At 41.1% G+C, this 23,892-nt stretch overlaps 1 protein-coding gene and 1 pseudogene across 1 annotated transcript in view; one reads left to right on the forward strand and one right to left on the reverse strand.

The window, feature by feature from the left end:
* Positions 1-23,892, reverse strand: part of RFFL (ring finger and FYVE-like domain containing E3 ubiquitin protein ligase) — a 107,619-nt gene that overhangs the window by 62,927 nt on the left and 20,800 nt on the right. The gene's annotated exons all lie outside the window — the stretch shown is intronic.
* On the forward strand, positions 21,269-21,523 carry LOC102826931 (annotated as a pseudogene).

Below are 23,892 nucleotides of genomic sequence, written 5' to 3' on the forward strand. Positions count from 1 at the left end.
CAACCCTGTACAGGGTTTCCAAGGCTGTAAATCTTTACGGGAGCAGAAAGCCTCATCTTTCTCCCACAGAACAGCTGGTAGTTTCGAACTGCTGACTTTGAAGTTAGCAGCCCGATTCGTAACCACTACACTACCAAAGCTCAATGATAGGAAACAAAATGTGTATAAAGTACTGAATGGAAAACCGATCTGCTCTTTAAACCTTCACCCAATTCACAATAAAAAGTCAGAAAATGAAAATTGAAAGCAGCATCTTTAGCATTTACCTCCTGAACAAAAGGTCCTTTACCTATAGAACCAGACAGAGTACATTTAACTTCATCACTTTCAAGAATTACTATGAAACCTTTTCTCTCTTTAACACTCAGTTTATACACTCAGATAATACAAAGAGAGAAGCTAGTTGCTTAATTCAGAGTAAGAACATGGTCTGTGGTATTGCAGGATCAGGATAAGTACTGGACTGCTAACCGAAAGGTTAGTGGTTCATTCTTACCCACCAGCTGCTCCTAACAACCTAAATGTATGTATATATGTTTCAATGTCAGAACTACCTTCATAACCACTGGTATAATGAGGCTAATAAGGCCTACCCACCACAGGAGTTAGGAACTCTGGCAGCGTAGTGGTTACAAATCGGGCTGTGAACCACAAGGTCAGCAGTTCGAAACTACCAGCTATTCTGCGGGAGAAAGATGAGGCTTTCTGCTCCCGTAAAGATTTATAGCCTCGGAAACCCTGTACAGGGTCGCTATGAGTCGGAACCGATTCCACAGCACTTAACAGCAATAACAACAACCACAGGAGTTGGGAGAAGCCTGAGGTTTCTGCTCCCATAAATAATTACAGCCTCGGAAACCCAAAGGAGCAAGTCTGCTCTGTCAGTCTCACATGGTCCCTCCCTATGAGGTTACTATGAGTCAGAACTGACTCAGTGGCTGTAGGTTCGGGTTTGGCTTGGTAACACAGAATTATTTTTGATATCAAGTAAAATGATATATGGGAAATAATTTTGTAAAGCTCTATAAAAATGTTCATTGACATTTTGGGGCAAAGCTTCAGCAAGCCCTTTAATATGAAAATAAATTTTCACTGGTTTCAGGTGACAAAATCAGCACCCACTGAAATTGCCATATGGCAAAAGAGTGTTTGAGGATTTTCTAATATTGCAAAGGATAAGAAAGGCAACTGACCTATTTCAACCACTTAGTAGTTAGTACTAGGCAGGTGTGGCACTGTGGACTAATGTGTCAGACTGTAAAGTCGTTTGAACTGCAAGGTCGGTGGTTCAAGATCACCACAGCTACTCCTTGGAAACCCTATAAGGGTCGCTATGGGTCGGAATCGACTCAACAGCACTTAACAACAACAACAACCAGGCTCTAAATCAGAGACTAGTTCAGTCAATGAACTCCAAAGTCTAGTGGAAGAGACAGACAATGCTACAGGAAACCCTCTCCAGGAAAAGTTTCACATAGGATCCAAGTCTCTTGGGATGAGTGCCAATAAGAAAAGAGGAGCCCCTTAGGCAGTTCTAAAAGGACAGGGAATGCTGTGCCATTCAGTGGTCTACAGAGGAGAGAAATGGCAGGGAAGATGGAAGATAATATAATACTGGTTAGGTATGTTGGAATCCAGGTGTGGCACTATAGGATATACTAGACTGCTAACTGCAAGGTTGGTGGTTCAAACCCACCAGCCACTTACTGAAAACACTTATGATGTTTGTTGTTATGTGCTGTGGAGTCAGTTCCGACTCATAGTGACCTTGCACAGGGTTTCCGAGGCTGTAAATCTTTACTAGAGCAGAACACCTCATCTTTCTCCTGGGGAACACAGCTGGTAGTTTCAAACGGCTTCCCGTGGGATTAGCAGTCCGATCTGTAACCACTAAACTACCAGAGTTCCTTTGAGAACCCTCTAGAGGATTGTTATTAGTCAGAACTGACTCAACAGCCCGTAACAACCACCACAATAGGCAGGATAGGGTCAAATTGAGAAGCACTTTGCAGATCAAGCTAAGTTGGAAACAGGGAGCCAATGGGACTCTGAAAGTTTGAGAGTGGCATGAAGAAATTAGTTTTGGCTTTCAGGAAGATAACTTTGGAGATGACAGGACTGTTGTGATAAAGGGAAAAAGTCCAGCAAGATTTGATGAGGGTCTGAACCAGGAGTCACAGACTCAAATTCCTGGAGGCAAGGTAGGGAAAATGTGCAACATTTTTGATGTGGAAAATCAGGGAGAAAGGTGGGGTCTATGATCTTCATCCTGGTGTTGCTGTGGGTTAATGAGACTGCAAAGTCGGTTTGAACTGCGAGGTGCAGTGGTTCAAGCTCACCAGCTGCTCCTTGGAAACCCTATACATGGTGTCTATGGGTTGGAATCGACTCTACAGCACTTAACAACAACAGCAGCGGCATAATCTTTGAAAAGTGTTGCTGTGTGTTGTTAGGTGTATCACAATGCAGAACTGACCTATAGGGCTTCTTGACTATAATCTTTACAGATGACAACTGCCAGGTTTAGGACCTGTCCAAATAATGAAAAAAATTTTAGAACACTGGGCTAGTGAAATCAGGGTTTCAAATAAAAACTAAGAATCACCTGGGGATCCTGTTAGGTTCACATGATCTGGGGTGGAAAAAGCAAATTCTCAGAATTAACTGGTTCAGAGCCGTAGGTTAAGTAAAATGTCTGGTTTTTGGTCCCTGATAATTAAGGCAATGACAGTGGGGATGAAGAAAGGTCACACAACATACATGACTTCAACATAATCAAAGGGTTTAGCAACCATGGTGTTAGCATATTTAGAAGCTATAAAGTATAAGGATCATAAACATGAGTATCTGGTGGATATCACAGATACAATTAAAACACAGCAATACCAGCAGTTAGAAGATAATGGGGAAGGAAAAACAAGGTATTCAGCTATGTCCATGTTGAATGCAAGATGCCCTTTGAACACTCTGGTATATCTGTCAAGTTGGAAGTTAAGTATCTGGAGTTTGAGAATGACATGTAGACTAGTAAAGCATACCAAGGTAGCCAAATTTATGGACCTATTTGAGATCATTAGAGGAAGAGACAGGACAAGTGTAGAAGTAAAAAGATATCTAAGACAAAACCTTGGAGCATCTCAACATCTCTGGTATATTCAAAAGCGAACCTGAAGAAAACTCAAAACTCAGGCAAGGAATTCAAAGCCTTAAAGTCAAATGAAAAATGTTGCTAGGGAAAAAAGAAAAGAAAAAAAAAATTTTTTTAATACTAGGCAGAGTTCCAGTGTACTTGTAGGATAAATACTGGACTGTTATGCATCAGACTGCAAAGTCATTTGAACTGCAAATTTGGTGGTTCAAGCTCAGCAGCTGCTCCTTGGAAACCCTATACAGGGTCACTATGGGTCAGAATCGACTCAATGGCACTTAACAACAACAACTTCAGTGTCAGCAGTTCAAACACACTATGAGTTGGAACCAATTTGGCAACACTTAACAGACCACCACCACTCCTCTGTCAGTTTATTGTGCTGTGGTGGCTTGCATGTTGCTGTGATTCTGGAAGCTATGCCACAGGTATTTTAAATACCAGCAGGGTCACCCATGGTGGAAAGGTTGCAGCTGAGCTTCCAGACTAGGAAGAAGGAGAGACAAGCTACTTCCGAATATTTAGTCACTGAAAATTATATGAATAGCAGTGGAATACTGTCAGCATCAGAATATTGAATTTTGAAACATGATGAAGAGCACCAGAAAATTGTCAGATATAATGATAGAAGATGAGCCTCTTAATCAGAAGGCACTCAAAATACAATTGGGGAAGAGCTGCCTCCTTAAAATTGAGTTGACCTTGATAATGCAAAAGGAATAAAGCCCTTGGGCCCTTCATTTGCTGATGGGGCACAAGGCAAAAGGAAGAGAAATAGCTACAAATATCCAATAATAGGAACATGGAATGAACTTAGTATGAATTTAAGAAAATTCACTTAACTGTGCTCGTAAGGAACCTGTACAACTGCCAAAAAGCAGTTGTTTGAAAATAACAAGGGAACACCAAATGGCTTAAAACTAGGAAAGGTGTGTGCCAGGGTTCTAGTCTTTCACCATACTTATTCAGTCTGTTTACTGAGCAAATAATCTAAGAAGCTGGATTATATTTAGAAATATGTGGCATCAGTATTACAGGAAGACTCATTAACAACTGCAATATGCAGATGATACAAACTTGCTTGGTGAAATACTTACTGATGAGGCTCAAAGGCCACAGCCCTCAGTATGGCTTGCATCTCAATGTAAAGAAAACAAAAATCCTCACCAGAGTGAAGATTATCAGTTATCTGTTCAAACCCACCTGCTGCTCCTTGGAAAGCCTACACGAAGTCCCTATGATTTGGAGCCGAATGGATGGTACTTAACAACAAAGTAACCCTAAATAACTGTGTGCGCTATTCTGACTTACCTATACAAATTCAACTTAAAGACACACGCCATAACTCAGGCCTGGGGAATACCAGTTAGTCTGCCTCGGTCTACCTTTATTGAGATCCTTTACTGAGAATGTGGCATCAGGATTGGAAGAAAACTCATTAACAATCTGAGATATGCAGATGGTTTACTGGTAGAAGATACACCTTGTTTACTGGAAGCAAAGAGGACTTCAGATACTAACTGATGAAGATCAAAGACCAGACTTCAATGTAAAGAAAACAAAAATCCCTCACAACTGGATCAATAAATAACATCATTATAAATGAAGAAAATACTGACAGTGTCAAAGACTTCATTTTGCTCGGATCAACCATCAACAACACTCACAGAAGCAGCAGTCAAGAAATCAAACAACAGTTTGTATTAGGCAAACCTGCTGAAAAGGCCTCTTTTAAGAGTTCAAGAATAAAGATATCAATCAGTTTGAGTATCAAGGTGCATCTGACCCAAGCCAAGTTACTTTCAACAGCCTCATATACATGTGAAAGTTGGACAATGAATAAAGATGACAGAAGACTCCATGCATTTGAATTATGGTGTTGGAGAAGAGTATTAAAAGTACCATGGACTGCCACAAGAACAAACATGTCTTGCAAGAAGAACAAACAGAATGCTTCTTAAAATCAAGGATGGTGAGATTTCTTCTCAAGTACTTTGAACATATTATCAGGATGAACCAGTTCCTGGAGAAGGACATCATGCTTAGTAAAGTGGAGAGGTCAATGAAATATAAGAAGATTCCCCCAACCTTCTTCCCAAGAGATGAACTGACATGGTGGTGGTGGTAGTGGTTATGTGCCGTGGGGTCAGTTCTGATCTGTACAGGGTTTCCGAGGCTGTAAATCTTTACAGGAGCTGAAAGCCACATCTTTCTCCTACGGAACAGCTGGTAGTTTGGAACTGCTAACTTTGAGGTTCACAACCATATTCGTAACCACTATGCTACCAGAGTAGTAGCAACAATGTGTTCAAATGTAACAACAAATGTAAAGGATGGCAAAGGATCCAGCAGGGTTGTGTTCTGTACTGAGTCAAGAGTCAACTTGGTGGTACCTAACAATGAGTTAACACCATGATGCAAAACTAACAAAACAGACCTTTGATTACAGTAAATACAAGGGTCTCTTGAGTGCTCATCCAATCTTATTGAATAAGAGGCTTCACAAAAGAAGTGACTTCTACACTGCAACCAACCCCTGATGTGGCAATACAAGATAAGCACTGGACTGCTAACTGCAAGGTAGGCAGTACAAACCTACCAGCTGCTCTCCGAAACCTACACAGGGTCCTTGAACAGTCAGAACTGACTCCATAGCACAAGACAACAGCAGGCTGAAACCAGTTGGCCAAATAAAATTGGGGTAGAGTGATTCTGACCAGACATATGGTGTTTCAGAGAATGCCAAGGTGAACAACCATGGGTCATTAAGGGACAGTATTGCAGAGCTTTGAGCATAATCTCTACCTGTTAAGAAGCTTAGAGGAGAAGGAGGGAGACAAGGGTAGTATCCTGAATAGAATTAGAGATGCGGATGAGAAGACGTTCTTCATATACCACACAGAGGAAAATGGTGAGACAGTGAGCTCTACAATTCAATAGTCACCGTTGCTACATAAATAAGAAGTGTGTTCACCTCTCTCCCTTTAACAACAGTTTAATTTGACTAAACGATGTCTCATAAGACATAAAAAGACACAAGAACAAAAAATGAAGGATAAAACTAACCCCAATACATTCAACTTCTCTAAGGTTCATATAATAAATGGTCTCTAAAGCCACATCCGAATTCCAAATGAAAAGAAACTTTTTCCCTTCAGTACCTTTTCAATCAGTTGGAAGACTGACACTAAGAGATACCCAAATGGATAAGACACTGACTCATGTAGACTAAGCAGTTTCATTTCTATCACAGCTCAGTCTAGTTAATGAAACTGAGAGAAAGCAGTCTGTGGCTGCCTGAGTTTGCCTATTTCAAAACATTGCTAGGGCAGAATGTAAGCTGCCTCCAGTTCCTGCCGCTGAAGTCCTTCGAGCCACATTCAGATGGAGATGAGATCATCTCAGGGACCAACAGCAGCGGCTTTCAGGCAGAGTGAATGGTGCCGCCTGGGGACGTATCTCTGGTAAGCAAGACTACAACAGAGCAAACAGTTTACCCAGGGCAGTGCTGACTCATGGCCTGCAAAACTATTTCCCTAACAGCTCAGACCAAACCAACTGTAATCAACTGCAACCAAGAAAAGAAGAGACGCCTCACCGATTTCCTTTAAATCGAGTGGCAATGGCTGGTGGCAGACAAACCTCATCCCCCTACAGCTACTAACTCAGCCTCCCCTGGACCCCTTACCCAGAAAGCTCCCGCAGCCAGTTTCTGAAATTTCATCTGTGAACAGCACTGGGCTCTAGACAGCAAGATTACTGAAGGTAGAGGGTCACCTCTGAGAGGACTCCCCAGGAGGCTGATAAAGAAGTCACTTTGCATTTACAAATTAGAACATCTGGGTCAGTGGACCAGGGAATTTGCACATTCATTGATAGCTTGTCAATCCACTGGGGTGAATTTTTGTCAGACCTAACCGGGCTCACTGTTCTTTTTCTCCACTAGGCCACCTCTGACATCTCTAGTTCCTTTGACAACCCAAGTTCTCTCACTAAGGCAGAAGTACTGAGGTTTGTTTTTGTCTTTTCTTTTCCAGCTGCCACATTCTCTGTGTTAAAGCTAAATTACCCACCATCACACCTACTGGATATAGGGTGCTGTGAAAATCTGAGCATCACTTGCTCTTAAAAAAAAAAAAAAATTCACATTTACTAAAGAATATTAAATTAAGGAATCAATTCTAGAATGACAGATTCATCAACAAGCTATTATTGAATTTGCCCTGACAGACTAGAATTGGCTAAGAAAACAAAAAATCAAGTCTTACTTTCTGTGTTCTCATTTGAAAGGAAAGGAAAGAAAGTTCTTATCAGATCCTACCATTCCCAACTCAAAACAAGTGATGGTTCCCTACCATTCCTCTGCATGCGTACTGCATGCTGCCACACCAGTCATGCCCACCCTTCAGGACCCCTGGATGTCTCCAAGTTGGTCATTCAATAAACAGGGGCATTAAACAAGAAGTCAACTTTAGGATACTCAAGAAGCAATTAGTTATTGTATTCCTGTGCAAAAAAAAAATTAATTAAAAAATAAAGTTATTTACCCAACTCACTTAATCCTCCTTGATTACATTATTCCACTAGGACAGCCACACTGAACTTTTACGAAGTTTTTTTTTTAAATGTTCCTTGTTTTATTTCCTTTCAGTGTTTAAAGACATTTTCCCTGGTAAAAGTATATGTGTGTGTGTTAGTCTTTTTCACATGATAAAAGTATCTTTACAGAAGTTGACAACCATTATCTCATGGACCACACATTTAAAAAAAAAAGGTATTTCTGTCACTGATAAGTCATGAACATTCTAATATGGAACAATTTTCGAGGTATCGTGCAGACAAATATAAAACCACTACTGGAAAAAACAGTGCTGTCAGAAAAGCTGCTGTTGTAAAGTGCCAATGAATGGGTTCCAACTCATGATGCCCCTTTATAGGGTGTCTGAGGAGCAGCTGGTGAGTTTGGATTGCTCCTTACAGTAAGCAGTCAGTCCAGTGCTTATCCTACACAGTGCACACTACGACTCCAGAAAAGCTGCTGGTCCCGTCTATATTGCTGGTCCAGTCTATATATGGTCCAGTCTGTTATTGCAGACAACAGTTAGTAGGTAAAGAGCACTAGCAGAGCTTTATCACTTCCCTGTTCCAGGTTCTGATCCAGTTCCTATGAGATTCTCTAAAATAGGACTTTATACCAAGTTTCTATAAGATTGGCAAGGCTGAAGATTACATATTTAGAGCTTATAAAAGATGCTAAATTAGAACTAATGGCTTCAGGCACTTGAGGTTTAATGAAGTTATATGAAAATTACCAACATACTGAGACTCTGTAAGGAATAAGAAAAGGTTCGTTGTGGCTTTGTGAATAAGTTCCTTCAACACATTATTTAAAAATCCAGAGAGGTAATTTATTACCCAAAAGCTATTTACAGCTTTAATTTTCCATGTATATGCGGGTGTTACCTGTAGACATATGTAATGTGTGTGTGTATAAATTAATTAAGAAGGCTAATTACAGATGGTTTAAATGCTCAGCTGCTGAACAAAGGTTGGAGGCTGAAACTTATTCAGCAGCTACACAGTAGAAAGACCTGGCAATGGCTCCTATAGAGAAGATTACTGTTAAATGCCTCAAGTCAGTTCCAACTCATAGCAACTTTGCATAGGATTTCCTAGGAGCGGCTGGTGGGTTTGAACCATCACCTTGCAGTTCAAATCAACCCTCTAAAATATCCTATGAGCGCCTCACAACAATTATAAATTCTTTGCACATGGTCACACCTGTAGTTTTACTTGAACAGAAATATGCAGTAACATATATAGCTCCATTTTGTTTGTTTTCTGCACTAGAACCAACATTGTAAGTAATAAGCAAGTGTCAAAAGAGAAAAATATTCATTTCTCAGGATTCTGCAGTGTTTCTTCCAACTCCAGAAAAAAATTACCAAATACATATAAAAAGATCTGGGAGGATATACAACCCAGAGAAGGAACTACTGTAGTGGGGAGAAGAGGCAAGGAACTATTTTCAACTCTATCAAATATCTGGAGTTATTTTTACGATAAAGCATAAGTTAAAATATTATTTTGTAATATAAACTTTGGTTAAAGTTCTGTATTTTTTATTGTTTATAAACTTAGATCTTTTTCCCTTAACATTCCCAAAACCAAAGAAACCAAACCCATTGTCATCCAATCAATTACAACTCCTAGAGACCTGTGGATATCCGAGGTTGAAATCTCTAGGAACATCCTTCTCCCTGGTTTCAACCACCTACCTATTGGTTAACAGTCGTGGACCAACAGGGTCCCTCCTTTCTAATGTTGCTAAGTGCCATGGAGTCAGTTCTGACCCAGGTGTCCATACCAACAAACGCTCAAGTAATTCAATCTGTAACCATTTCAGTGAGAGTGAGGGGTGTTTTTTTTTTTTTTTTCAATTCGATTTTGCAAAATCAGGTGCCCAGCCCAGTAGACATGGGCAGGCAGATGTGCCTCAAGGCTGGCCCACAATTTTATTCTCCTGTCCTGAAACAGCCCCTCCCCTCCAATTCTCCTTCCACTGGCTATTACAAGGTCACATTCTCTTTCCAAAGTCCACTAGAGTCCTTACTGGAAGCATTCTCATTTTAAATTAGTTTCCCTCTTCCCCAAGAACTTCCTATTTTGGTGATGGTTGTATTCTTATTTCAAAGTTCCAAGCCAGTCTTCACCTCCTTTTGTTATCCTAGCCTGCTACCCCCCAAGACTTCCCTCATTCATTCACTGAAGATGGACCATGCCTACAAGAGTTATTTCTCTCTGTATAGGGTTTCTGAGGAGCAGCTATTGAGTTTGAACCATCAACCTTCCTTTTTTCCACTTCCTCATTCTCTCATTCTCTACATCCAAAAGGATACTGAACATTTCTTCTTTATAAAAAAATTAATTTTGCTGCCACATCCTTTTTCTGATTGAGAAGACACTTGATAAACCCAGATTTCCAGGGACTGGTGGCTATCTCACCTTGTTGATAATTAGGATCATTCCCCAATTCTAATCTTAGGTGTGCAGATATAACTTTTTTTTTTTTTTTTAAAGAAAAAAAAAATTTAGCATACTTACTCTTTAAAAAAAAAAAAGGCAATATGAGAGCCAGCCAAACATCTTTCATCTAATAAATCACAGAATTAAACATGAAAAATGAAGCAAACTTTAGGATACTTGAGAATCAACTCTAGAGTACTTAAGAATCAACAGGGGTACTTATTTTAAGTGATCACTTCCCATCACAATCCCTTAGACATTCTGAATTAGAAAAAATGAAGGCAGGCCCCACTATTTGACCTTTTAACAAGCATTTGCCCTCCCAAGTGATTCTGATGTAGAGGGGTCTAGGTTGGTTGGTGGTATGCTCAAAGTAACTCTGTATAAGGTTTCTGAGGCTATAAATCTTTTTACAGGAGCAGAAAGCCTTACCTTTCCCTAGGAGACAGTGGTAGGTAGATTCTAACTGCAGCCCAGCTCATAATCCCCTATACTACACCAAGGCCCTTCCAAGTGATTCTGATGTAGATGAGCTTTGAAAGCAAGGTTGTAGCTAAATTCGCTAAGCATGGTTAAGAAGAAAATAAAACTTTTTTAAATTTTTGGTTGTGTGTGTGTTGTTTTTTTTTAAGTCACCAAGCTAAACAGTAGAATCCTGGTGTGGCTCTGCAGGATAAACACTGGACTGCTAAACACAAGGCTGGCAGTTCAAACCCGACCAACGCTCCTCAGAAACCCTATACAGGGTTGCTACAAATCAAAACCAACTGGATGGCACTTAACAACAACAAGCTAAACAGTAATCACACTAAACAGGTCCTAGACATCCTGTTCCCTTGCCACAAGAACCACAAAGAACCATTGAACTGTATTTATTTTGTTGGTTGGACCATTTATTTTCTTCAAAGCTCCAGAGACAATTATCTTAACTACCATTAAGGATTTCAACTGTCACCCACAGTCTTGTTAAACTGAGACATTTTCACACCTGGGATGCAATACAAGGGATTTAATGGAATTTTTACGGCTGTGAAAATTAAAGTTTACCTGACTTAACAGAACAGTCAAATAAAACAAAGGAAGAAACCTCCTCCAAAGGCACACTGAAATCAAGGTTTTTTGACTTACTGGTGAGACAAGTTTTGCCTAGAAATTCAAACCATGGAATGCTATACAACTCAAATGTCTTGAGTGCCCAACTGCCAACTTATCACCTGGCATCAACCAATGTAGGCTTACTGTAACATTTGGAAGCACAAACCTGCTGTATAAGATGGCCTCTCCTGGGAGACAAAGGCTGTCGCCATGGTGGAGATCATTCTATCTTGGGGCCAGAAGGACGAGGCAGTTCCTTTAATCTTTAAAGAGCCACTTCCATGTTCAGATACAGAAACAGGCACTGCATGAAGTCCAACCCGCTATCCAGCACTTTGTTGTGAACACCCCCTGAGCAGTGTGAGGGCACACAACCCAAGTCTGTCTCCACTGGTATAGTTACCGGAATCTGTCCTATAACATAACTGTGGGCACTTTATTATCCACTACAGTACAATACTTTATATTTCAGAAAGGTATACAGTATCAAGAGTCTAGCAGCTGCCTAGCTCAGGCACCATGAAGTACTAGGTTCCTAAACTTTGATAACTGAAAAAGTAGAAAGCATGCAGGAAAAGGAAGAATCCAAAACTGACATGCCACAGTCTAAGGGTCTGATGACAGGGCTGGGAGGAAGGAAGTCAGTGACACGACCAAATTGCTATCTTGGGTAGCTCACTTCAGAAACCTGGCAACGGAAATTGAAGAGCCATTTGATGGGTGTAATTTTCTATAAGGCTATTTCTTCGTTTTTTTCCTGAGCTGCTAATACAGAAGAAGGGCAGGGAAAAGACTCCTGCCATTGATCGGCATCACCTGAACAACTCGGATCATTCAGCTCTGAAGACTTCCGGAATTCATAATCTATGTCACTGTATACCTCTGGATTCTTCTCCTCCCCAAATAAACACATACATACATCGACTCACATGCTCTTCTCCCTCGCACTCATTAACCCTGTCTCTTAAAAATCAAATTTCCTAAATTTTCCACCACAGTTTCTACTAAAAATGATACAAGTTTAAGTTACCTTTGTTCTAGACCCCCGGTCTAGGGGGCATTTGTCACATTTGTTTCATCTTCAGAGTTGACTTCTAGCCAAATAGATAATATTACTTGTTCACCTACAGTTAATCTTCAAACTAGCTTCTGTGGACTACGAAAATAAAAGGATAAGACTGCACAGCTTGAATGTCCCATCAAGGTAATCAAAGTAATAGAAGAAAGAGAGAAGACAGAAGGTGAGATTTCAAAATAAAGACTGAACTGTGCATTTCAGTAGCACTTAAGAAAACACTCCATCTGACTAAGTAGCTGATGGGTAGACAAATACCCAAAGGACTGTGCATTCTCTAAAGATTACTGTGCTCGCAGTTCTTATTTCCCATAAGGTCTGGCAAGAGATCACATCACAAAATCAGACTTGCATTATTTATAATAAAGAAGATAGAAACATCGTAACAACTGGAATTCTATTGATTCACTTACAAATAAAGCTACCACTTAGTTCAACCCAACCCTGTATAAAAAGGAACAAAAATTATTTTGTTTAGATCTCTCAAATGTATTTCTCACTCCTTTTATAAGACAGCTAACAAGGATTAAAGAAAGGAACCCAACACTTTCTCAGGCATTAAGTGCTTTAAAAAAGGGGAGGGAAGAAATGCCTATAATACACTGTTGTGGTGGTTAAGGGCTATCATGTTGGTTGTGACTCATAGCGAACCTGTACAGGGTTTTCCAAGGAGCAGCGATGGGTTTGACCTCATGGTTAGTAGTCCAGTGATTATCCTACAGCACCACATCAGGAGATTTATCCACTGAAAAAGCACTGTAGAACAGTGGGTGGAAAATGCACTCTATTAAAGTACTATCTTCAGCACAAACCTAGCTCACTCCAGGTGTGTAGTAAGCTTAACTCACACCAGGTTTGCCCTGTTCCTCACTCATCTCTGTGGAATTTTTATCACTTTCTGTATTACTCAGAGACAGATATACTATGTACCACTGCTGGACAGTCCTGCCTGGAGGGTCGTTAAGATATCCAGGAAGACTTCTTGAGCATCACAAATGCTACTCATATTGTTTTATTTGATTGTTAGGGTTGAAGTTTATAGCTTATGACTTGAGTAATAAAAGTGCCTCCCCCAGAGTGTGTGTCGCAGTGTAAAGGTATATAAACGCTAAAATCTGATCACAAGTGGGATTCCATTAAGACAGCCTGCATTGCTGTTGGAAACCCTGCTGGGGCCACATTCTAGTAAAACTTCTTTTCTAACTTGAAGTTGGAGTACTTGGCGCTGCTGCTCCACAACTCGAACCTGTATTAATGGTAACAGAAAATATACATATATATGTTGTTGTTGTTAGGTGCCATCGAGTCAGTACTGACTCATAGAGACCTTATGCACAGCAGAACAAAACACTGCCAGATCCTGGGTCAACCTCACTACTGTTGCCATGCTTGAGTCCACTGATGCTCCCACTTTGGCCAATCCATCTCATTGGGGGTCTTCCTCTTTTTCTCTGACCCTCCACCTTACCAAACATATATATATATACATACATACATATATGTGTGTATGTATGTATATACACACACAGAGATGATAGTTAAGGTTTTGTGTCAACTTGAGTGAGCCAGGATTCCCAGTGGTTTGGCAGTTAGGATGTGGTTCTCCCAAGGTGATGAAACCTAATACAGGCATAGTTAACTCTATGATGATTGGCTATGAGCCATCAATCAATTGAAAGGATGTTTCCTTAGGGGTGTGGCCTGCTCCCAATAAAATGGATTCTCAGAAAAAGCACTCTTTTCCTCTGGGGACCCGGAACTCTACAACTGTGAGCCATTTCCTTATATAAACTTATCTTTATATATACATAAAATAAGTATCACGGTTTTGTGTCTCTAGAAGACCTACCTGTGACACACATATATAATTAAAAGTCTAGCACCACTTGCCAATAATTAATTCTATAGGGATAGGGGTTTTCCTTCTGCTTTCTATGTACCATTTTATACTGCTTTTGGTTTAAGCTAATTAATATTATCAGTAATAAAGTCCAATAGGTGATTGGTCAAACAGTGGTACATCCACACCATGGACTACTACTCAGCAATAAAAAGCAATGAACTATGAATACACACAACAGCTTGAAAAAGGTATGAGATTAACATGTTATGACTTATTTACATAACATTCTCATAATAACAAAATACAGAGGTTGAGAATAGATCTGTGGTTACCAGGCATTAAGAACGATGGGTAAGACTAGAAAGGGGTAGCCTGAAAAGAGATGTCTGTGGTACTAGAGCAATTCTGGATCTAGATGGGTGTGGTGTTTACACAAATATACATGTGACAGAGCAACAGAAATACACACACACAAGACACCAATGTGCTGCTGCTGTAGGACAAGCACTTGACTGTTAGCCACAAGGCTGGAAACCCTCTACAGGGTTGTTACGAGTTGGAACCAACTCAACAGCACTTAACAATAGCAACAGCAGTTACATAAGTAATGAACGGATATGGGTCACACTTACAATATGTGGTGCAGTGAATTACTTGATATAGCTCTGACAGCCATAGTCTTTGCAACTCCCACCAAATGATTGGATTGTTGCTTTTAAGTGCCATTGAGTCAGTTCTGAGTCATAGCAACTCTGTATAGGGTTTCTGAAGAGTGACTGGTGGGTTTGAACTGCCAACTTTGCAGTTCAAACTGAGTTTGCAGTCCAGTGTGTACAGGACTCCAAATGACTGGAGGGGATCATACAAACAGAGTGTAGTATGGACTGTAATGTGGAGATTGGTCGATTTTGCCATTCCACTTATGATAAAATAAGTCACATCAAAAGCAGGAATTGGGGCTCTCACTGCTGTTAAGAAAGAATAACCAGAAGCAGAGAACGTCCTTTGGACCCCAAGACCCCTGCACACTGAACCTTATCAACCCAGGAGAAAGAGATGTGACACCAGAGACATGGCAGAGACATGGTGGCAGCAGAGGCAGCAGCACCAAGAGCACAAGACAGAGCAGCAGGTTTCCTGGTCCCTGGAGAGAAAGATGAGTGCCTTCAGGCAGGCAGTAGGGGTTGCCTCTAGGCACTTGATCAGGGCCACTAAGTTTGCTGACACATGGAGCCAGAGCTGAGCACCTTTGACTGAGGCTTATGGTGGAGTGGAGGGCCTTCTAGGCATTTATCTGCAGTGTTACAGGTGCTTTGGAACATTGCCCAAGCAGGGCAAAGGCCAAGAGGCTGCATGGCTGAGAAGCCAAGGACCAGAGTGAAGCATACCTGCAGGCACAGCTGAGAAGAGGTGATACTAAATGAACTATATCCTGAGCATTTCTGGTCCTGAACTATAACCTGTTAACTCCCTAATTTGTGTGTGTGAAAAGAGAGAGAGGGGTGTTAATGATTGGGGAAAACTGGGTGGAAGTTACTTGGACACTCTACATACTATTTCTGCAACTTCCTATAAATGTAAAATTATAAAATAAAAAAATATACATGCAATTATTCAGGAGTCCTGGTGTACAATAAGCACTGGACAGCTAACTGCAAGGTCAGCAGTTCAAACCCTACACAGAGTCACTTAAGTCGGAAATGACTTGATGACACTTAACAACATTCAGTTAATTGTCCGGCCAGTATACAGAACTAAAGACATTGAGAAGTTTAAAAAACACAACACATTTCATACAATTTCATAGTTCCTATGGAGTCCTGGTGTGGCACTGTATGATATGCACACAACTGTTAACCACAAAATTGGTGGTTCAAAATCATCAGCCGCTCCTTGGAAACCCTATAACTGTGTCTATGAGTTGTAACCGACTCAACGGCACTAACAACATCTTGGATAATTTGCTGGCCCGGCCACCAAAATATACTACAGGTATTTCTCATACTGGTCTTGCCAGCAATCCAAAGTAGAGCATCCCTATAAAACCTTTCTTTAGTTAAAATGGCATAAAGCAAAGAAGCAATTACCACGAATTTATAAGGGTAAAGTTTGAGCATTCCCAGACCCAAAATATCATCTATCAAATCATAGCATATAACACATAAAATCTAAAATAACACTAATATATAGTTCACAGACAACAGTTCAAAGCTATGAAGACTTGAGGAGAAGTGTAGTTTCTGGGGACGGACAGGCGTCTCACTGCAAAACAAATGTAAACACGAGTTTCACTTTAATAAATCTTCTTCGGATTTCTTTCTAGTAATGAAAACAGGTACTATTGTAGATCTTCCATAAAAACCAAGTGGCATAAGATGAACTTTCGAGAAGCAGGAGTTACCGGTTATCCTGTCTTTTACAGTACTTTTTATCTGCGCTCCTCCAGAGCCATGAACCAGAAGGCAGCAGAATAACCCATGCGAAATAAACCCACGCTGCAATTTCAGCGCAGCATTCAGCCAAAAGTGCTGTGCTTGATATTGAAAACATCTGAGAATTGCAGCAAATTGGCAAATTAGGGAATAAATTGTGAAAGATGTAGTCGCAGGTGGGGCACCTCACATGTGACTGGCTTCTTACAGCAAATAGTTTTCCTTGCAAAAATCTCTCAATAGCAATCTCCAAAATGTGTGTGTGAGAGAGGTTGGTGAAAAAGCAGAAACGATGCTCCCTTTTTCACTCTAGGTAATCCTTAGCCAAAGCCAAAGCCAACCCAACCCAGTGCTGATGAGCTGATTCCAACTCTGGATTGCAACCTCAATTTGAACTGCAAGGTTGGCAGTTCATAGAGACCCTATAGGACAGACTAGAAACACCCCATAGGGTTTCCAAGGCTATAAATCTTTACAGAAACAGACTGCAACATCTTTCTCACACAGAACGGCTGGTGGATTCAAACTACCACCCTTTTGGTTAGCAGTAGGACACTTAACCACTGCTCCACGAAGGTTCAGCTAGTCCTTACAGGGTCTTATTTGTCCCAAGCCCAGATAAAGTTAAATTTTACTTTCCATATCTGATCAGAGCTTCTTACTATGGTCTATGACCATTGATTCTATTAGCATCACTTATAAGTGGGACCAGTCACTGGAGACATATATCATGTTTGGTAAGGTGGAGGGTCAGTGAAAAAGAGGAAGGCCCCTAGAGAAATGGATTGGCAAAATGGCAGCATCAATGGGCTCAAGCGTGGCAACATCTGTGAGGTTGGCCCAGTCTGAGAAGTGTTTCGTTCTGTTGTGCATAGGGTCGATATGAGTCGGTACCATCTCATTGACACCTAACAACAAGAGACCCCATGGGGCACCGGCATCTATATAACTTACACAGAAGCCAACTTATTAGGAAGTCCTGGTGTGGCGCTATAGAGTAAACCTATTGGAACAGAAGGTCAGTATGAACTCCAAGGTCAGAAGTTCAAACTTACGGCCCCTTTACAGAAACCTTATACAGGGTCATTGTGAGTCAGAACCAACTTGACAGCACTTAACAAAACAACAACAGTGATGAATGAATAAGGAGCTCTAGTGGCACTAAGGGATCAGCACTGAACTGCTTAACCACAAGCTGATCCAGGGGGAAAAGATAAGACTGCTCCTGTAAAGATTTATAGTTGAAACCTTACACAGGGTCACTAGGATTCAGATCCACTCAGTGGCAGTGGGTTGTGTTTAAGTAGTGAGCCACAGGACGATGCTTCACCCACTCCCCCACAAAAAGGGAAAGTTAAAAACCACCAATGAGATTTCCAGGGCAAGCTGTCAGACTAGTAATGAAGTAAAGTATATGATTTGTTGAATGTAAAACTGATGATCTGCTCTGTAAACCTTCCCTCAATTCACAATAAAAAGTTAAAAAAAAAAAAGAGTGCAGAGTAGGCAGACACACTAAGCGGCCCCTCCCCAACAAGGATGAGAACAAGTGAAACAGAAGTAGATGGAGAGATGACTGGAAGAGCAGCTGAATAGAACAGGGAAAGAGAAGAAAAATGAGTGGGCGGCTTGCTTGCTTTGGTACAACCAGCTTGAGCTTTAACGGGTGATTGTCAACATGAGGCTGGAAGTTGGCCACGAGGGGCATGACCACTCTCCCTTGTTCCCTTTGCCCTAGCCAGGCTAGTAGCCAGCAGCACTCCCTCCTGTGCAGACATCAGAATTACAACCCAGTGTCTGGCAGTGCGGGAACCCTCCCTGAACTATGTTAAACAAACAGTGGACAGAGGATTGTGTTCACACTTCCAGTCTCTACACAACCACCAGAAGACAAGTGGTTACTGAGAATACACCAACATACAATCATCAGTTAAATATAAATTACAACACTACAATGTCTTAGAGACAATAGATGATTTTGTTTACTTGAAGAAAACAAGACAGAATGCCTTACACAAGTGACCAAAACAGTCAGAAAATATAACATGAGAAATTGTATCAGAACTACTGGGTAGTGAAAAGTAATGATATTTAGTTACCTTCAACTGGCTGAGAAAACTGCAGGTGAAATCAAGGAAAAACACAGACAAAACGTTATAAGTTGGAAAACACTACAAGAACAAACTGAAAAACTAGAAATCATACAAAAACAGCAATTAGAAAGCCAGAAGATTAATACTTGTTGTTGTTGTTGTTAAGTGCCTTCGAGTCGGAGCCAACCCATAGCGACCCTGTACAGGGTTTCCGAGGGTGTAAATCCTTACGGGAGTAGAAAGCCTCATCTTTCTCCCGCGGAGCGGCTGGTAGTTTTGAACCACTGACCTTAAGGTTCGCAGCCCGATTCGTAACCACTATGCTACCAGAGCTCCTTGAAGATTAATACTAAGATTTCAGAAATAGGTAATACACTGAAAGGGCAAACAAGTAGAACTGAATCAATGTAAAGCCAAAATATCAAGGAAAACCTCTCAATATTTATCTGCTAGAGGAACAACCAAAAAGATAAAAAGAAACAAGAAAACTAAGATGTATGTGGAACACTATCAAGAGGAATAACTTATAGGTAACTGGAATTCCAGAAGAGGAAGGACAACTAGAAAAAACCAAAAAAACTGAAATAGAGTTGTTGGAATAAAACTTCCCTAAGGAGCTCTGGTAGTGTAGTGGTTACGAATCAGGCCACTAACCTCAAGGTCCGTGGTTCGAAACTACAAGCTGTTCCACAGGAGAAAGATGAGGCTTTCAGCTCCTGTAAATATTTGCAGCCTAGGAAACCCTGTGCAGAGTCCCTGAGTCAGAACCAACTCCACAGTCAAGGAGCTCTGACCTCAAGGTCAGCAGTTCAAAACTACCATCTGTTCCAAGGGAGAAAGACGAGGCTCTTTTCTCCCGTAAAGATTTACAGCCTCAGAAACCCTGTACAGGGTTGGCTATGAGTCGGAACCGACTCCACGGCACATTAACAACAATTATCATGGATGAGAAGATATGTATTCAAGAAGTTGAACAAACTTCAAACAGGATACACCCCAAAAGACAGTCACCAAGACAAATTATAATCAAACTTTTCAAAATGAAAGACAAGGAAAGCTCAGGAAAAACTAAAAGTTACCTACAAAGGAGAACTAAGACTAAGTTCTGATTTCTTAGCGCAAACCATGCAGACAAGAAGGTAATGTGATGACATATAAAAAACTCTGGAAGAAAAAAAGCTTACCAAGAACCTTATACCCAGCAAAACTGTCCATCAAACATGCTGGGGAAATTAGCACATTTCCAGATAAACAGAAGTTTTTTCAAATTGTAAAAACCAGGCCTACCTAACAAAAATTACTAAAGGGAATTTTGTTAGACAGTGAACTAACAACAGCAGAACAACCTGATATTAACATACATGACAGTATCACCCAGAACACTCAACCCAGATATAAAAGTATTCAAAGTAAAACCTACAACACTGAAAACAGGGAAACAGAGATACCATTTTGCAACAACAAACAAAAAAACCATAAAGTTAAAGAGGGAATAATGTAGTTTAAAACTTCCATATGACAAGGAAATGAAGCAGATTTCATGAAAAAATTAAAACTGTAACCATAAAACTAGACTAAGTCTTACTCTGAGCCCTATGCCAACTCCTAACGCCAAGTCCTAACCACAGCCATAACACTAAACAAAATCTCAAGCCTAGCCTAGACCTAGCCATAGTCTTAACTCTAACTCCTTACTCCTACCCACCACCACCCTTCCCTCCCCCGCCCAAAAAAAATGCCAATGAATTTTCTAACCCAGTTCTTAAACTATTCAGTTAAATGAGCTATTAAAGGTGATTGGCTTATATATCAACCATAGTTAAAATTTCAGAATTAAGACTAAACTATAAAACAATCCTTCAGTGCTAACAGAACTAAAACTAGTATAACAATATTGGTAATATCATTGTTTAACCTGATTCCACAAAGGAGGCCCACATATAAAAGGATGATCCCATGAAATGGAACCTACTTCTAAAGATCCACTCTGAAAAGCAACTGTAATAGATGAGTTGATAAGAATGGAGGCTGCAGGAGAGCAGTTGAGAGCTTGGCCTTTATCCAAACTCCCAGTTAGCTATCAGTTGTCATCAAGTTGATTCTAACTAATGGTGACCCCATGTGTGTAGAACTGTGCTCCATTAAGTATTCAATGACTGATTTTTCCATTAGATTGTCAGGGCTTTCTTCTGAGGCACCTCTGTGTGGAACTGAACTACAGCCAAGCCTTCTAACTATCTGCACCACCCATGAACTCCAAAGTCAGACCACTCTGGTTCAAGCATTGTGTGGTCCTAAGCCTGTTCTTTAGTTCTCTATGCCTGCGTTTTTGGATCCAAAGACCACAGTTAAAAATAGCACTTACAACTCTTAAGACTTGAGTTTTCAATGAATTAATATAGTAATGTTCCTGGCAAATGATAAACACACAATAACCATTTCTATATAACATATGACACAAAGAGCAGTATAAGAAATCACATAGTAAAAGAAATATCAACTGTGACCGAGTCAACCGTACTGTCTCAACGAGGCAAGGCTCACCGTCCTGGGGACATGGGGCACAGAAAATCCAAACAAAAGCCACCCCCCCCCCAAGAAGAAGATGACAGGTACTCTAGAGACACAGTTCACCTGCCCCTTCTGCAACCATGAGAAGTCCTGTGACGTGAAAATGGATCGTGCCTGCAACACCGGAGTCATCTCTTGTACCGTGTGCCTAGAGGAATTCCAGACACCCACCACATATCTCTCAGAACCTGTGACGTGTACAGTGATTGGATAGATGCCTGTGAAGCAGTGAACCAATAGCAGCACAGAGGACCCACCCCTCCCAACCCACCCACTGGTGGTACCACACCAGAGACATTCCAGGGGTCTAGGGTGTGGGTCCACAGTCATCCCAGCCCTCTGTGGAAGTGTGTGTGAGTGTGCATGGCTGCAGGCATGTCTGGGGGTGGCCAGGCATGTGTGTGTGTATGTTCAGGTGAACACGGGGTAGAGGGATTGCTGGGGCCAAGGGGCCTGAACTGGCCTTGCTGGCCCTCCCTGGCCAGGGCCTTGGCACCTCCTCGCTGACAGCCCTGGGTGCAGACCAACGCAACAGAGACTGTGGCATGATCCCTACAGCCTCCTCACCCATCCACCAGCACCCTACCTCCTCTCACCACCCTCCTCCTTTGCCTTCTGAGGCTGACTTGAAGCTCCTGACCCCCAAGTCCCTTTAGTGGGGGCCCAACTACCCATAGTACCTGGGAGGCCATTTCATGTTGACTTGCTTTTGTAGAGGAGGAAGGGAATGGCTTGGGAATAGCTATCATGAGCCCTTAAATAAAGCAGCCAATGACAGACAAAAAAAATAAAAAAAGAAAGAAATATCAGCTTTTTTATCAATCTTACACAAAATTGTCTCATACTTTTAGATAAGAATTTGCCTTCCCCTAGTTCCAGCCAAAGAATGTATACAATTTCATTCAAAAATACGGTATTGTAAATCATATTGGCACAATAAAATGATGAAATAAATCCTGTTGGACACATCTAATGCTTTCTATGCTATAGTGTCCCAACCTAAGATTTCAATAGGGAAGGTGGACTGTTTTGTAAAGAACTTTATAACATCCTGCCCCAAAGGGAATGTTCAAAGTGAAAATTCAAGAGTTCACATAACAGCAGAGACTTTCAAAGTCATTTGTACTGTTGCTCTTGTTCTCCTTCCCCTACCCATTTTTAAGCAAGGTTATAACAACCAAAACCTTCAGTAAGCAAACACAAAGACAGCCTGACAACATGCTATCCTACTAAACGGCCACTAGTAGGAAAGAAAGGCCTGGGGAGGTTGGGGGGTGTCAACAATCCCATTATCCTTATTTAAAAAGATGGAGTTTGTTCTATTTGTTCTAGAGATGCTTAAAAATGAATGACTGGAGTAACCTAGACACATGTAGTATATCTCCAGTTTCTACACTTTCCAACTATGCATGGAACAACCAGAGACATTTCTGGAATCAGAAGCATAAATTGTTTTCCAAAGTGTTACGCAATGCTTATCCAAAGGCCCCAAGATAGCAGGGACTTTAGACAGCTCTGCTGGGAACCACAGAAGCTGCATTTTCTAATTCGTATTGCTAAAGAATAATTGAAACCTTCTCCAGAGCAAAGTCCAGACACAGCCAGCAGTGTTCCCTGAGAACATCCAAACAGTTTCATTATTGTTGAACCACCAAAATAACAGCTCCAATAATCTATCAAGTTTGACATTTCATCCAATGAAGCAATTAACCCAGGACTTGAGGCAAAAATGGGATTTCCCTGCTCTGCTCCAAATCAGTACCCATCTTGACACAAACACACAATGCTTCCTCACCCAGCCTGCATACAGAAAGACTTTGAAAAAGCAAACAAACCGATGTACTTCAAAGAAATGGTACACGCCCAATTTTGTTCTCTCTCCCACCTCTACGTATCTTTATTACCTGTGAGTAGAGTTACAGATCAAGAAGTTGACAAGAAGGTGAATCTGCCACCTAGTACAGGCACCAAATGCAAGTTCTATCAATTTATTCTGAAATATATTAAGGCCAGTAAGTGTCCCTCACCCAGTCTCCCCAAGTATTAAAATTGTGATTCTGACCTAGCAATTCACTAAGCCATGGGACTTCTCCCTGCACTGGAAGGGGAGTTATCCATTAGTTGCTTCAGTTTCAGGTGCCACAAGAAGATATTCAAGGGCTTGATACCAAGTTCCAAAGATGTCCACAAACCACTGTCACAGATTGAATTGTGTCCCTCCAAAATGTGTCACCTTGGCTGAGTCTTGAGTCTCAGTGGCTGGGCAGTTACGTAATGATGTGATATGACAGTTATGTGATGATTCCCCATGATGTGATCTAATGTGATAAATCGGTTAAGAAGAGGACTACACTACCCCTGGAGACCTGGTAGCACTACACTGCTAGACACAGGCAATTTAAACTCACCAGTGGGCTCCTAGGGTAAAAAGCGAGGCTGTATGCTCTGGTAGCGTAGTGGTTACGAATCGGGCTGCGAACCTTAAGGTCAGTGGTTCGAAACTACCAGCAGCTCTGCGGGAGAAAGATGAGGCTTTCTACTCCCGTAAGGATTTACACCCTCGGAAACCCTGTACAGGGTCGCTATGGGTCGGCTCCGACTCGAAGGCA

This window comes from Chrysochloris asiatica, unplaced genomic scaffold (assembly GCF_000296735.1).
Source record: "Chrysochloris asiatica unplaced genomic scaffold, ChrAsi1.0 scaffold00007, whole genome shotgun sequence".
Taxonomy (NCBI): domain Eukaryota; kingdom Metazoa; phylum Chordata; class Mammalia; order Afrosoricida; family Chrysochloridae; genus Chrysochloris; species Chrysochloris asiatica.